General features: G+C 37.8%; 1 protein-coding gene across 5 annotated transcripts in view; it reads right to left on the bottom strand.

The window, feature by feature from the left end:
• The window catches only part of MTUS2 (microtubule associated scaffold protein 2), a 585,745-nt gene that overhangs the window by 377,522 nt on the left and 195,306 nt on the right, over positions 1-12,917 (bottom strand). The window lies entirely within an intron of this gene.

Genomic DNA, 12,917 nt, shown 5'->3' with positions numbered 1-12,917 from the left:
AATCATGAAATGGGCAAAAGACATGAGCAGAAATCTCACAGAGGAAGACACAGACATGGCCAACAAGCACATGAGAAAATGCTCTGCATCACTTGCCATCAGGGAAATACAAATCAAAACCACAATGAGATACCACCTCACACCAGTGAGAATGGGGAAAATTAACAAGGCAGGAAACCACAAATTTTGGAGAGGATGTGGAGAAAAGGGAACCCTCTTACACTGTTGGTGATGTGAACTGGTGCAGCCACTCTGGAAAACTGTGTGGAGGTTCCTCAAAGAGTTAAAAATAAACCTGCCCTACGACCCAGCAATTGCACTGTTGGGGATTTACCCCAAAGATACAGATGCAATGAAACGCCGGGACACATGCACCCCGATGTTTCTAGCAGCAATGGCCACAATAGCCAAACTGTGGAAGGAGCCTCGGTGTCCCTCGAAAGATGAATGGATAAAGAAGATGTGGTTTATGTATACAATGGAATATTACTCAGCCATTAGAAATGACAAATACCCACCATTTGCTTTGCTTCGACGTGGATGGAACTGGAGGGTATTATGCTGAGTGAAGTAAGTCAATCAGAGAAGGACAAACATTATATGTTCTCATTCATTTGGGGAATATAAATAATAGTGAAAGGGAATAGAAGGGAAAGGAGAAGAAATGTGTGGGAAATATCAGAAAGGGAGACAGAACATAAAGACTCCTAACTCTGGGAAACGAACTAGGGGTGGTGGAAGGGGAGGAGGGCGGGGGGGGGTGGGGGTGAATGGGTGACAGGCACTGAGGGGGGCACTTGACGGAATGAGCACTGGGTGTTATTCTGTATGTTGGCAAATTGAACACCAATAAAAAATAAATTTATTATTAAAAAATAAAAATAAAAATAAAAAAATGAATACAAATAGAAAAACCAAAATAACTATATTAAAAGTAATATAATGGGAAAAAAATTATCAGGTAAATACTAATCAAAAGAAAGCTAGAGTTCTATACTATTATTAGACAAAATAGACCTCAGAACAAGGAATATTATCAGGGATAAAGATGTATATTTCATAATGAAAAGGGGTAAGTTTGATAGAAAGACATGATAATCCCAAATGAGTTTATACAAATAATAATAGCACTTTAAAATATGAAGTAAAATTTAGCATAACTGAAAGGAGAATTTTTAAACTACACAATTACCTTTATTGATTTCACCATTCCTAAGTAATTGATAGAATAAATTATAGTAAAACTATAAAGGTCTTGAATAACACTAGCAAATGACTAGATTCTCTTAACATTTATAGAATAATACACCAAACATAAGCCTATTTTTGGTCATCAAATTAACCTCAATGACTTTATAAGAACTCAAATTAGACAAAGTATGTCCTGTGGCCACAATGCAATCAAACCAATAATCAATAAAAGAGTTTTTGAAAAATCCCCAAATATGGGAGAATTAACAATACAAACTAAAATGTCACAACAGTCAAAAAAAAGTCACAAGAGAAATCAGAAAATCCTTTTTTTTTTTTTTTTTTTTTTATTTATTTTATGATAGTCACAGAGAGAGAGAGAGAGGCAGAGACACAGGCGGAGGGAGAAGCAGGCTCCATGCACCGGGAGCCTGATGTGGGATTCGATCCCGGGTCTCCAGGATCGCGCCCTGGGCCAAAGGCAGGCGCCAAACCGCTGCGCCACCCAGGGATCCCCCAGAAAATCCTTTTAACTGAGTGATAACAAATACAATTACTACAAATCTATAGGATATAGCTAGAAATTGAAAATATAAAAAAATACCTTGGCAATAATATAAAAGAAAATAAAAAACATTGAGGATTTTTACTTGTGGTAAGATACACATGACATAAAATTTATCATCTTAACCATTTTTAAATGTACAGTTTGTAGTGTTAGGTATATTCACATTATTGTGGAACCAATCTCCAGAACTTTTCCTTCTTGCAAGACTAAAACTCTATGCCCAATTAAAACAAAAAAAACAAAAAACAAAAAAACAACCCCATTTCTTCCTCTCCAACCCCTGACAACTACTATTCTACTTCCTTTCTCTATGAATTTGACTATTCTAGGTACCTCATATAAGTGGAATCATATACTAATTTTCTTTTTATGACTGCCTTATTTCACTTAATATAATGCCTTGAAGGTTCATCCATGTTGTAGCATGTGTCAAAAATGTCTTCCTTTTTAAGGTTGAAAAATATTCTATTGTATGTATATTTTGTTTATCCATTCATACATGGATACAGGGACACCTGGGTTGCTCCCACTTCTTGGATATTGTGAATAATGCTATGAATATATAAGATTATTTTAATGTCCAAAATGTCCACAATAAACTAAAGAGTCATACTGAGAGACATTAAAGAAGGTCCAAATAATTAATAGATATACTAAGTTCATGGATTAGAAATCTAATGTTGCTAAAAATCTTAATTTTTCCCAAATTAATCTTTAGATACAACACATTTCAATCAAAACTACAGTAAGTACATACATATTTTTTAGAATCTGACAAGCTGACTCTAAAATATGAATGGAAATTTAAATAATTTAGAAGAGTCAAACAGTTATGAAAAGCAATAAAAACCTGTAAGATTTACACAAACTGATTTCAAGACTTACTACAAGTCCACAGTATCCAGAAGAGTGTGCTATTGGCATAAGGTGAGACATGTAGATCAACAGAACAGAATGTAGAGTCTAGAATAGACTAAATTTATAGTTTATTTTCCATGGAAAAAGGATAATACTTTTAAGAAATGGTGTTGGAAAAATTGGACATCCGTGTGACAAAAAAATAAACCTTAATTCATATTTCAAACCACATATAAAATTAACTCAAAATAGATCAAAGGCCTGAAAATAAAAAAAAATAAAACTATTGGAACTTACATAAAATATAGAAAAAAATCTTTGATACCTTGGGTTACGCAAAGTTTCCTAGATAGGAAACAAAAAATGATAAATCATAAAAGAAAAATCCTACAAACTGGAATTTATCAAAATCAAAAGCCTACATTTTGAAAGACAGTGTGAAGAAAATTCAAAGTCAAAACAAACAGCAGAAGAAAATATTTTTGAAAGAAAAAGAAAAGAAAATTTGTATTCAGAATATATAAAGACCTTTTACAACTGAATAATAAGAAAAACAGATTTTTTAAATGGTCAAAGGATTTGAACAAATACTTCACTAAAGAATATATATGAATGCAAATAAACACAAATGATAGCCAATATCATTAGTTATTAGTGAATACAAATTAAAACTAAATAGTTTTATATAACTGCATACCCATTAGAATGGCAAATACTAAAAAGACTAACAATACCAGATATTGTTGTGGATATGAAGCAACTGGAATTCTTACATATTCCTCATAGCAATGTAAGATAGGAAAACCACTTTGGAAAATAGTTTGACATTTTCATTTAAAATTGGATATACTATAAAACCCAGCAGTTCCACTTCTAGGTAGTTGCTCAACAGAAATGAAACTATATGTCCACAAAAATATCTGTATATGAACTTTCATGGTATTTTCATTTGTTATACAGGCCAATACATGACAAAGTTCTTCAAGTAGTGATTGAATAATCAAACTGGGGAACATCCATCTATTCAATACTCAGCAATAAAAGGAATGAGCTACGGGTAAAGGCAACATCATGGGCAGATCTCAAAAACATATGTTGAGTGACAGATACAAAAAGAGTATATACCCCAAAGATACAGATGCAATGAAACGCCGGGACACCTGCACCCCGATGTTTCTAGCAGCAATGTCCACAATAGCCAAACTGTGGAAGGAGCCTCGGTGTCCATCGAAAGATGAATGGATAAAGAAGATGTGGTTTATGTACACAATGGAATATTACTCAGCCATTAGAAACGACAAATACCCACCATTTGCTTCAACGTGGATGGAACTGGAGGGTATTATGCTGAGTGAAATAAGTTAATTGGAGAAGGACAAACATTATATGTTCTCATTCATTTGGGGAATACAAAAATAGTGAAAGGGAATAAAGGGGAAAGGAGAAAAAATGAGTGGGAAATATTAAAAAGGGAGACAGAACATGAGAGACTCCTAACTCTGGGAAATGAACTAGGGGTGGTTGAAGAGGAGGTGGACGGGGGGTGAGGGTGACTGGGTGATGGGCACTGAGGAAGGCACCTGATGGGATGAGCCCTGGGTATTATTCTATATGTTGGCAAATTGAACACCAATAAAAAATAAATTTATTTTAAAAAGCATATATATTGTGTGATTCCACTTATATGAAAGTCTAAAAATATTTTCTACAATGACGGAAGGCAGACCAGTATTTGCAGTAGGAAGGGAGACTGTCTGATAATGGGCTGAAGAGAAATTTCAGGGAGAATAGAAGACTCAGTGTCATCACTGTGGTTACAAAATTATATAACAAATGTGCAAAGGTATATTAACTTTGACATGCAAACCCCCCAAAACTGGATCCTGGCATTTTCCTGCAGGGGTGGGAGGGGCGGAGGAAGAGTGAATTGGGCCCTCTAGCTGCAGGTGAGTGGCAAGGCTCTGTCATCCTGCTGATTAATAATGTGAATTGTTTACAAAAAGGATCTCACTTTGGATGCTATTACTCTGAATTACTAGATTTCGACCTTGTGAATATTACTTAATCACCTGAACCTTATCTGTACAACACAAAAAGAAAATGAAAAAAAACAAACAAACAAACCTACCTCATAAGTTTGTTTGCACATTAAATATTGTTTTTTTTAAATTAATTTTTATTGGTGTTCAATTTACCAACATACAGAAAAACACCCAGTGCTCATCCCGTCAAGTGTCCGCCTCAGTGCCCGTCACCCATTCCCCTCCAACACCGCCCTCCTCCCCTTCCACCACCCCTAGTTCGTTTCCCAGAGTTAGGAGTCTTTATGTTCTGTCTCCCTTCCTGATATTTCCCACACATTTCTTTTCCCTTCCTTTATATTCCCTTTCACTATTATTTATATTCCCCAAATGAATGAGAACATACACTGTTTGTCCTTCTCCGATTGACTTATTTCACTCAGCATAATACCCTCCAGTTCCATCCACCTTGAAGCAAATGGTGGGTATTTGTCGTTTCTAATTGCTGAGTAATATTCCATTGTATACATAAACCACATCTTCTTTATCCATTCATCTTTCGATGGACACCGAGGCTCCTTCCACAGTTTGGCTATTGTGGCCATTGCTGCTAGAAACATCGGGGTGCAGGTGTCCCGACGTTTCACTGCATCTGAATCTTTGGGGTAAATCCCCAACAGTGCAATTGCTGGGTCGTAGGGCAGGTCTATTAAATATTGTTTTATACAAAAATCACTCTGCAGCTGTAATTATCATCTTTGTCATCATTATACTTAGGTTGTTAAAATAATTCTATATACAAGCTCAGCTTTAAAACAAGCCATCCCTTTCACTAAGGCATTACACAGTAGCTTTTCTCTCCACAGTCTTGCAATAGGCATCTCACACTGTTCAGAACACAGCTTTCTTGGAGCACCTGGGTGGCTCAGCGATTGAGCATCTGCCTTTGGCTCAGGGAGTGATCCCAGGGTCCTGGGTTCGAGTCTCACAATGGGCTCCCCGCAGGGAGCCTGCTTCTCTCTCTGCCTCTCTCTCTCTCTGTGTCTCCCATGAATAAATAAATAAAAATTTTAAAAAGAAAAAGATAAGAAAACAACTTTAACTTTTATTTCCCTTCTGAAATGTGGCAGTATGGCATCCAGATGCTTTACTCATTTGTCTGGACCATTTTCACTTAACTTTCTTATCTAGGCCTTCCTCTTTTAGCTGTTTCAATTTTCTTAAAACTGAGGAAATAGACATCAGAAAATGATTCCAGATACTATTTTGCACATTGACGGCAATAAGATAGAAATAACAATTACCTGCAAAGTTAATTTTGTGTGTGTGTGTGTGACCCATAACACATCTGAGGTCAGCTGACAGTGTTGTTTCTGTTTGGATCAGTATTCAAATAGAGAGGCAGTTTTAAGGGAAATTCTGCACATTAGTGCAGTAATCCCAAATTATTACAAGTATGTTATAGGAACCCTGAATAAAACAAAATCACTCTCATTCCCTCAAATCACGAAATAACAAGTGTCATCCAGCATTTCTGCTATTTGCTTCTTACATTTCATAAGCACGAATTGCTACACTTGTGGGTCACTTCTTTTGTCTATCTGGCTAATCAGTCCTTTGTCCCCATTATTACATTTATATTGCTCTTGTAAAGATAACTAATGACTTCTATGTTGTCAAATTCACTATTCCCTTCTCTGTCCTCTTACTAACTGGTTCCTCAGTAGCGATCAAAATCATTGATTACTCCTTCCTTCTTTGATGTACTATCTTCTCTTGGCTTTCAGGACACAACCTTCTCCTGGATTTCTACTTTCTACCCTGGTTGCTGCTCCCTGCTCTTCTTTGCTAGAACTCTATAAATGTTGGGATGTAGGGGCTCATTCTGGGATGTCTTTTGCTCTCTAGCTATACTCCCTTGACTTTTTCTTTTGTTTTTATTGAGGTATTATTGACATAACATTATAATAGTTTAAAATATAGAAGTAATGATTTGAAATGTGTATGTGTTGCAAGATGGTCACCACAGTAAGTCCAGTTAACATCTGTCACTATACATAGTTACAAATTTTTTTTCTCATGATGAGAACTTTTTAAGATCCACCTTCCTAGTTACTTGCAAATACGGGCTTGACTCCCTTGACTTTAATAGCATCTGCTAAACCCCAAGTTTTAACCTTCAGAGCTAACTTCTCCTGGAGATTCTGACTCACATGTCTAATTGCTTCTGTGACTGCTCCACCAAAACAGAACTCTTTGTACTACTTCCCTGGCTAGTCAATCTCCCTTAATAAATGGCATCACCATCCACCCAGTTCAGTTGATCCAGCCAAAATTCTAGAAGTCCTCACTGGCTCCACTTTTTCCCCATCACCCGCCCTCAAGGTCCAATCATATTGGATCTATCTCCAACATATATCCCAACAATTCTATCCTTTTCTCCCTCTATACTGCCACCTACCAGGACCTTACATCTGTACAAGTATACTAGCTCTTAACTGGTCACCCACTATAGTTTTACCTCTTCTGCTCTATAGAGTCCCCCAACATGACCTTTGTAGGCCATAAGTCAGATCATGTTTAAAGCTTTTGGGGGCTACTCATCATACTTGGGTTCAAACCCAAATTCCTTGCCAGGGCCTCTAAGATCCTATGTGATCTGATCATTGTCTACCTCCCTACTTCTCTTCTACTATTCATCTCTCACTTACTCTAGCCATGCTGACTTTATCCCTGTTCTCTAACCATGCCAAGCTCATTCCTTCCTCAGGGCTTTCATATGTGCTGTTTCTACTGCTTGGAACACACTTCTAACACAAGCAGCTAGACAGGAAGCCATCACCTCATAAGAGGATGAGTCCAGAGAGTCCAGAAAGAAACAAATATTATAGACTCAAAGATTCTCAAGAAATAATGTTGGAAAGTCTAGAGTTTCCCCATTCTTCCCCTGAGGGGACTCCGGACATGTGTGGAGCCAGAAATGAAGACTGACTGTTACTCTGGTCCAGCGGTGTTGAGGCTGCTTATATGGCAGGGGGAGTTGAAAATATTCTGATAGCAATGACTGGGGTGGGCACTGGGGAGGCTGGGAACATTTCTGGGAGTTGAGAGTTGGGGAGAAAGAGAAGAGCTCCAGAAAAGTTGTAGAATAGGAGAGACTAGGAGAAAAAAGGGAAGTGAGTTTGTTCAAGTGGTTAGGAATTGAATCACTTGCTTTATACAAAACAGATATAAAGTAGAATGCCTTATTATTCTCTTGGTAATGGAAATGAGCCTCTTTATTATTTTAAGAATTTATTTATTTGAGAGAGAGAGAAAGCATGAGCAAACTGAGGGGCAGAGGGAGAAACAGGCTCCCCGCAGAGCAGGGAACCTGATATGGGTCTCTATCCTAGGGTCCTGGGACATGATCTGAGCCGAAGGCAGACACTTAACCAACTGAGCCACACAGGTGCCCCAGAAATGAACTTCTTTAAATGATTGTACCAAGACTGGTCCCATCTGGGGCCAGGGATCACTTAAGGGAGATACCCAGGCTCTGCCCTTCTATTGAACTAAACAGGTAGCATTTGGCACCTAATTGTGGAAATAAGAGGAATAATGGTAATAATATAATAAGAGGAAGGGAGGTAAACAGAGAAAGAAAATACTTTCTGTGTTCTCTAGGGGTCCAGGTTCTACAGTCAGTGTGTGGTGATAAGGAGAGGAGGAAGTATGGAGGCAGGTGGGGCTTTTACTTGCCCTCATATTTTCATAAGGTGAGTTCTTCCTGTCTAGTTCTCTGAGGTTGTGCATGTGAACACAGGCTCCCTGTTTTAGTGGTTTCTCTCCTGGTTTTAATGGTTGGCAGCTGTAAAGCTGCTTATATTTTAGTCTCATGACACCCAACCTTGCAGACTGATTGTTGTAAAGTCTTTAGCCTAAATGGTATCACTGGCATTATACTAAGGCAGGTATCAACAAACTTTTTTCTTAAAGGGTCACACAGTAAATATTTTAGGCTTCTGGGCAACATCTTATCTCTATTACAATGACTCAACTCTGAAAACAGCCATAAGCAAAAGGAGAGCAAAGGAATGTGGCTGTGTTCCATTAAAATTTATATACCAAAACAGTTTTGCAGCCCAAGGACCATGGTTTGCCAAAAAATCCACAAACATTGGTCATATCCTTGTTTTAAAAAATAAAAATACTGCAGTGTAGTAAGATTTAAAAGGCAGTTCAAGTTTATAGTCTAGTGTGGGGGCTAAGAGCATGAATATGGAAACAGTCTTGAGTCAAATCTCTGCTCCACAGTTTACAAGCTGCATGACATAAATTGTTTCACTCTCTTCTCTTCTAACACAAAACAACAATCATACCTAACTCAAGGTAGGCACAAGAGGTGTTGTATAACCCTCCAGCAGCATCCCTTAACTCCATTAAGATTTCTGCAGCAAGATGCATAGATATTCACACAGCAATATGAATGAACAAATAGTCACCCTGGTTATGGTCAGGTAGTGCCACTGAATGAATGAAAACCTTTTGTTCTCATAGGTTTTGAATTTCAGAACTATGTATTTGGGATCTTCAGACTTGTATATATTTCTCTGTTCTATATTCTTATTTTTAAACTCATTGTAATTTTTTTCAAAAAAATATTTTTATTTACTTGACAGAGAGAGAGAAGGCACAAGTCGGGGGAAGGACAGAGGGAGTGGGACAAGTAGACTCTCCGATGAGCAAGGAGCCTGATGCAGGACTCAATTCCAGGGCCCCGAGATCATGACTTAAGCCAAAGGCAGATGCTTAATCAACTGAGCCATCTAGATGCTCATTTTGTTTTTGTTTAAGATTGATTTGTTTATTTTAGAGAGAGAGAAAGTGTGCACACATGCACACAAGCCAGGGGAGGAGCACAGGGAGAGAAAATGCTGAAGCACTCTCCTTAGTAAGCATGAAGCCTGATGCAGGGCTCCATTCTCAGGACCCTGAGATCATGATCTGAGCCAAAACCAGGAGTTGGCCACTTAACCAACTGAGCTACCCAGGCTTCCCTAAATTCATTGCTTATGTCCTTTCATGATCAGTCTTTTGGAATCTTGATGTTTTTCTTCTTGATTTAATTGAGTGCTTCAAAACAAAAAGAAGTCCGTTTTAATGTCCATGCTTACTTTTGTGATTTAGACTAACACAGTAAATGTGCAATCAGGGATTACACAACAAAGGAATGAGCTTTTCTCTTTTTCCATAGCTCTGTGAATTTGAGTCTTGAGTGAACCACATTCCCCCTGGCTGGAATATGTCTTGCAGTGAAGGAACAAAATGAGAGACTCCATTACAGAGGTGGTCAACAGGAGGGTATAAGAGTAGGTGAGGATTCAGACTGCTGTAATTCAGAATCCTACCTGTCTGGATTTTCTTTGTCCTTTTTACTCCAGAAGGATGGTATGTAGATATTTCCCTTCATTTCTTTGGAGAGTCTGAAAGGTAAGCCCTCCTAGTTCTCAAATTAAGAGACACTAATAGTTTTTTTTTTGGGGGGGGGGCATATAATGACTTTGGCTCTGCATTTTATGGACCTTCATGAAATTTTTTAAAAAATTATAGTGTTTGAGGAGAAAGGGAATATCTCTTTCTTCCCATGAAGAAAAATGGAAGGATTTCTGAAGAAAAGAAATAAATGAGTCAGGTATATTGCTAGTGCAGGTCCTGGTACTCTGGGGGACTCAAGCAAAGTTGCTCAAGAAGAGAAAGGACCTGCTACCTGGAATAATTCAAGCAGGCCAAGCAAAGAGCCACTGGCCTGGCTCCAGGGCCCAAGAGCTAGTGAGAGCACAGTCATCCCACCAAAGCTCCCCAGTCTCTGGAGTAAGAACTTATCATTGTCTGTCTCAGAGTCTAGGCCTGGTGATTCTTCCAACAGCACTAAGAAAGAATTTCACATTTTCAGTGTCCTGTAGGAGTGACACATATCATCATTACAAGGTTTTGCTAGGTCCCTAATGATTATCCATGTAGACACACATCTCTCTAAATTAAGATACCCAGGAACCCTAGAAAAAGGGTTGGAGTCTTGAAGAAGCTGGGGTGGAGGAGTACCTTATATTTCTGGGTGCTAAGCTGAACTCTGGAAAGTGTCACCCTCATCACAAATGTGTGAACACAAATAAGTCATCCTCAGAAGGAGCTCAATCCGCCTGCCCATACTGCATAATGGCATTTTTATGGAAGTAGTATATTCTTAAAGACTTTTTATTACCCAAAACTTGACTATTGTTAAATAAATGTCAATTAAGTTTTTTAGTAATTTTAAGTTTTTCCAAGTTTTATGCATAAAGTAAAACTAACAACATCTGTTACATCATTGCTATTTCAAAGCTCATAATTCAAGTCTGCATCAAATTTGTAAGTTACTGGTGAAGGTGGACGTGAAATCATGCTGGAAAGAGTGGCAGCCTAGTGGAGGAGAGTATCATAGCTTTAAAGACTGGCCATCTAAAAAAAAAAAAAAAAAAAGACTGGCCATCTGCTGACAACTAATACTTTCAGATCTCCAGCCAGCCCTGTCCTCTCAACTGTGGTGTCCTAGATGCAATGCTTTATCCTATAGGATGGCTAAAGGCATTTCAGCTATAACGTGTCCTGAATTAACTCCTATCCTCCTCTTCTAAACCAGCTTCTCCTCTTCTCTAGGTAGCATCTCCATAGTCAGGGGGTCACCTTCCACTGCAGTTTTTTAAAAAATAATTTGATTTTTATGGAAGTCCTTATTAAAAAAACTATTAAAAATGAGTTAAAAATTATTATTCATCAATAAATACCTCAGTAAATGAAAGTTCATAAAATAATATAATGGAAAATAGGTTTTAAGAAGTTCCCTTCCACTAATAATAAAAGAAATGCAATAATAATAATAATAGGAAGAGGAGGAGTGGTAATAATACTGGCAAAGGTATGGCAAGAAGAAACACTTTCAAGAGACATTGGTATGAAAATAATTGTTACAAGTTTTATAGAAAAAATCCTTGGCCTTAAAAAAATGTTTAGATATACTTTTATCCAATCATTACACTTCAAATGATATAGCTTAAGAAAATAACAGGAAAGAAGACAAATAAGTATACACATAAGATTCAAATCACAACATTATTGAAATAGTATGGAATAAGCAGAATTCAACTGCCAGTAGGGCAATGACTAAATCAATTCTGACATGATTCCACACCTTCTCCTGTTCTTCCCACTTCCTCCAAGAGGCTGTCCCAGTAGCACCTCCATCTCACCCATATAATTCTTCTGGCTGCAATTTCTTAAAACAATATATTCCCTGCTTTCATATTTATAATTATGTATTTATTTTTTTCTTTCTTTGTCCATTTCATACATTTGACTGTAAGATGCGTAAAGGCAGGAGCTCTCTGGTTTCTTCACCACTGCAGTCCTTAATTTACAACTTCTGGTACATAATAAGTACCCCAAATTTGTCAAATAAATGAACAAAACAGAATATTATGCTGCCATAATATTTCTGAAACATAGATGACCTAGGAAATGCCTATAATATGCTATTAGTAGAAAAAAATGAAATTCACATTCAGTATCATTGTAACTATTGGAAAATGCACAGAAAAGATCACACCAGGAAAAAAAAAACCCAACAACTCCATATTAGTAATTCTGGCTGGGTGCTAAAAATATGTTAAACAGTATTACTTCCTTTTCCATATTTTTCTATATTCAAAATGCTTTTTACTGGAGTGTATTATTTCTATAGTAAAATAATACATAAAGACTAGAGGAAACCACATGAGCAGAAGAATGGAGACAGCAAACAAGGCAGTGCAGAGAACTTTAGGGGGTGACACTGGCCAGCCATGGTGGAGCAGGAGGACAGGGCTGGGAGAGGTGGTGTAGCCTATCTGTAAGCCATTACGGAGTGGCCCAGCTTTGTGATCATGGTCAGTGCTGGGCTGTAGGAAAATCTCTTTGGCAAACTACAACCCACAGGCCAAATCCAGCCCCCTCTCTATTTTTGTGAATTAAGCTGTTTTGGAACACAGCCACACTCATTCACTAATGTGCTGTCTGCAGCTGCTTGCACGCTACATAGTTACAACACAGACCATAAGGGCCCACAAAGCCTAAAATATTTACTACCTGACCCCTTACAGAAAAACTCCTCTGGCCTCTGATCTACAGGCTGTAACAAACAGAGAAAGGAGAAACCATAAGAAGTGAGGAGATGGTTGCAAAGGCCACCCTTTCAGAGATAATGTGGAGGATGACTGATGCAG

This window comes from Vulpes lagopus, chromosome 8 (assembly GCF_018345385.1).
Source record: "Vulpes lagopus strain Blue_001 chromosome 8, ASM1834538v1, whole genome shotgun sequence".
In the NCBI taxonomy this organism is placed as follows: Eukaryota; Metazoa; Chordata; class Mammalia; order Carnivora; family Canidae; genus Vulpes; species Vulpes lagopus.
This window is presented reverse-complemented; position numbering and strand designations above follow the sequence as displayed.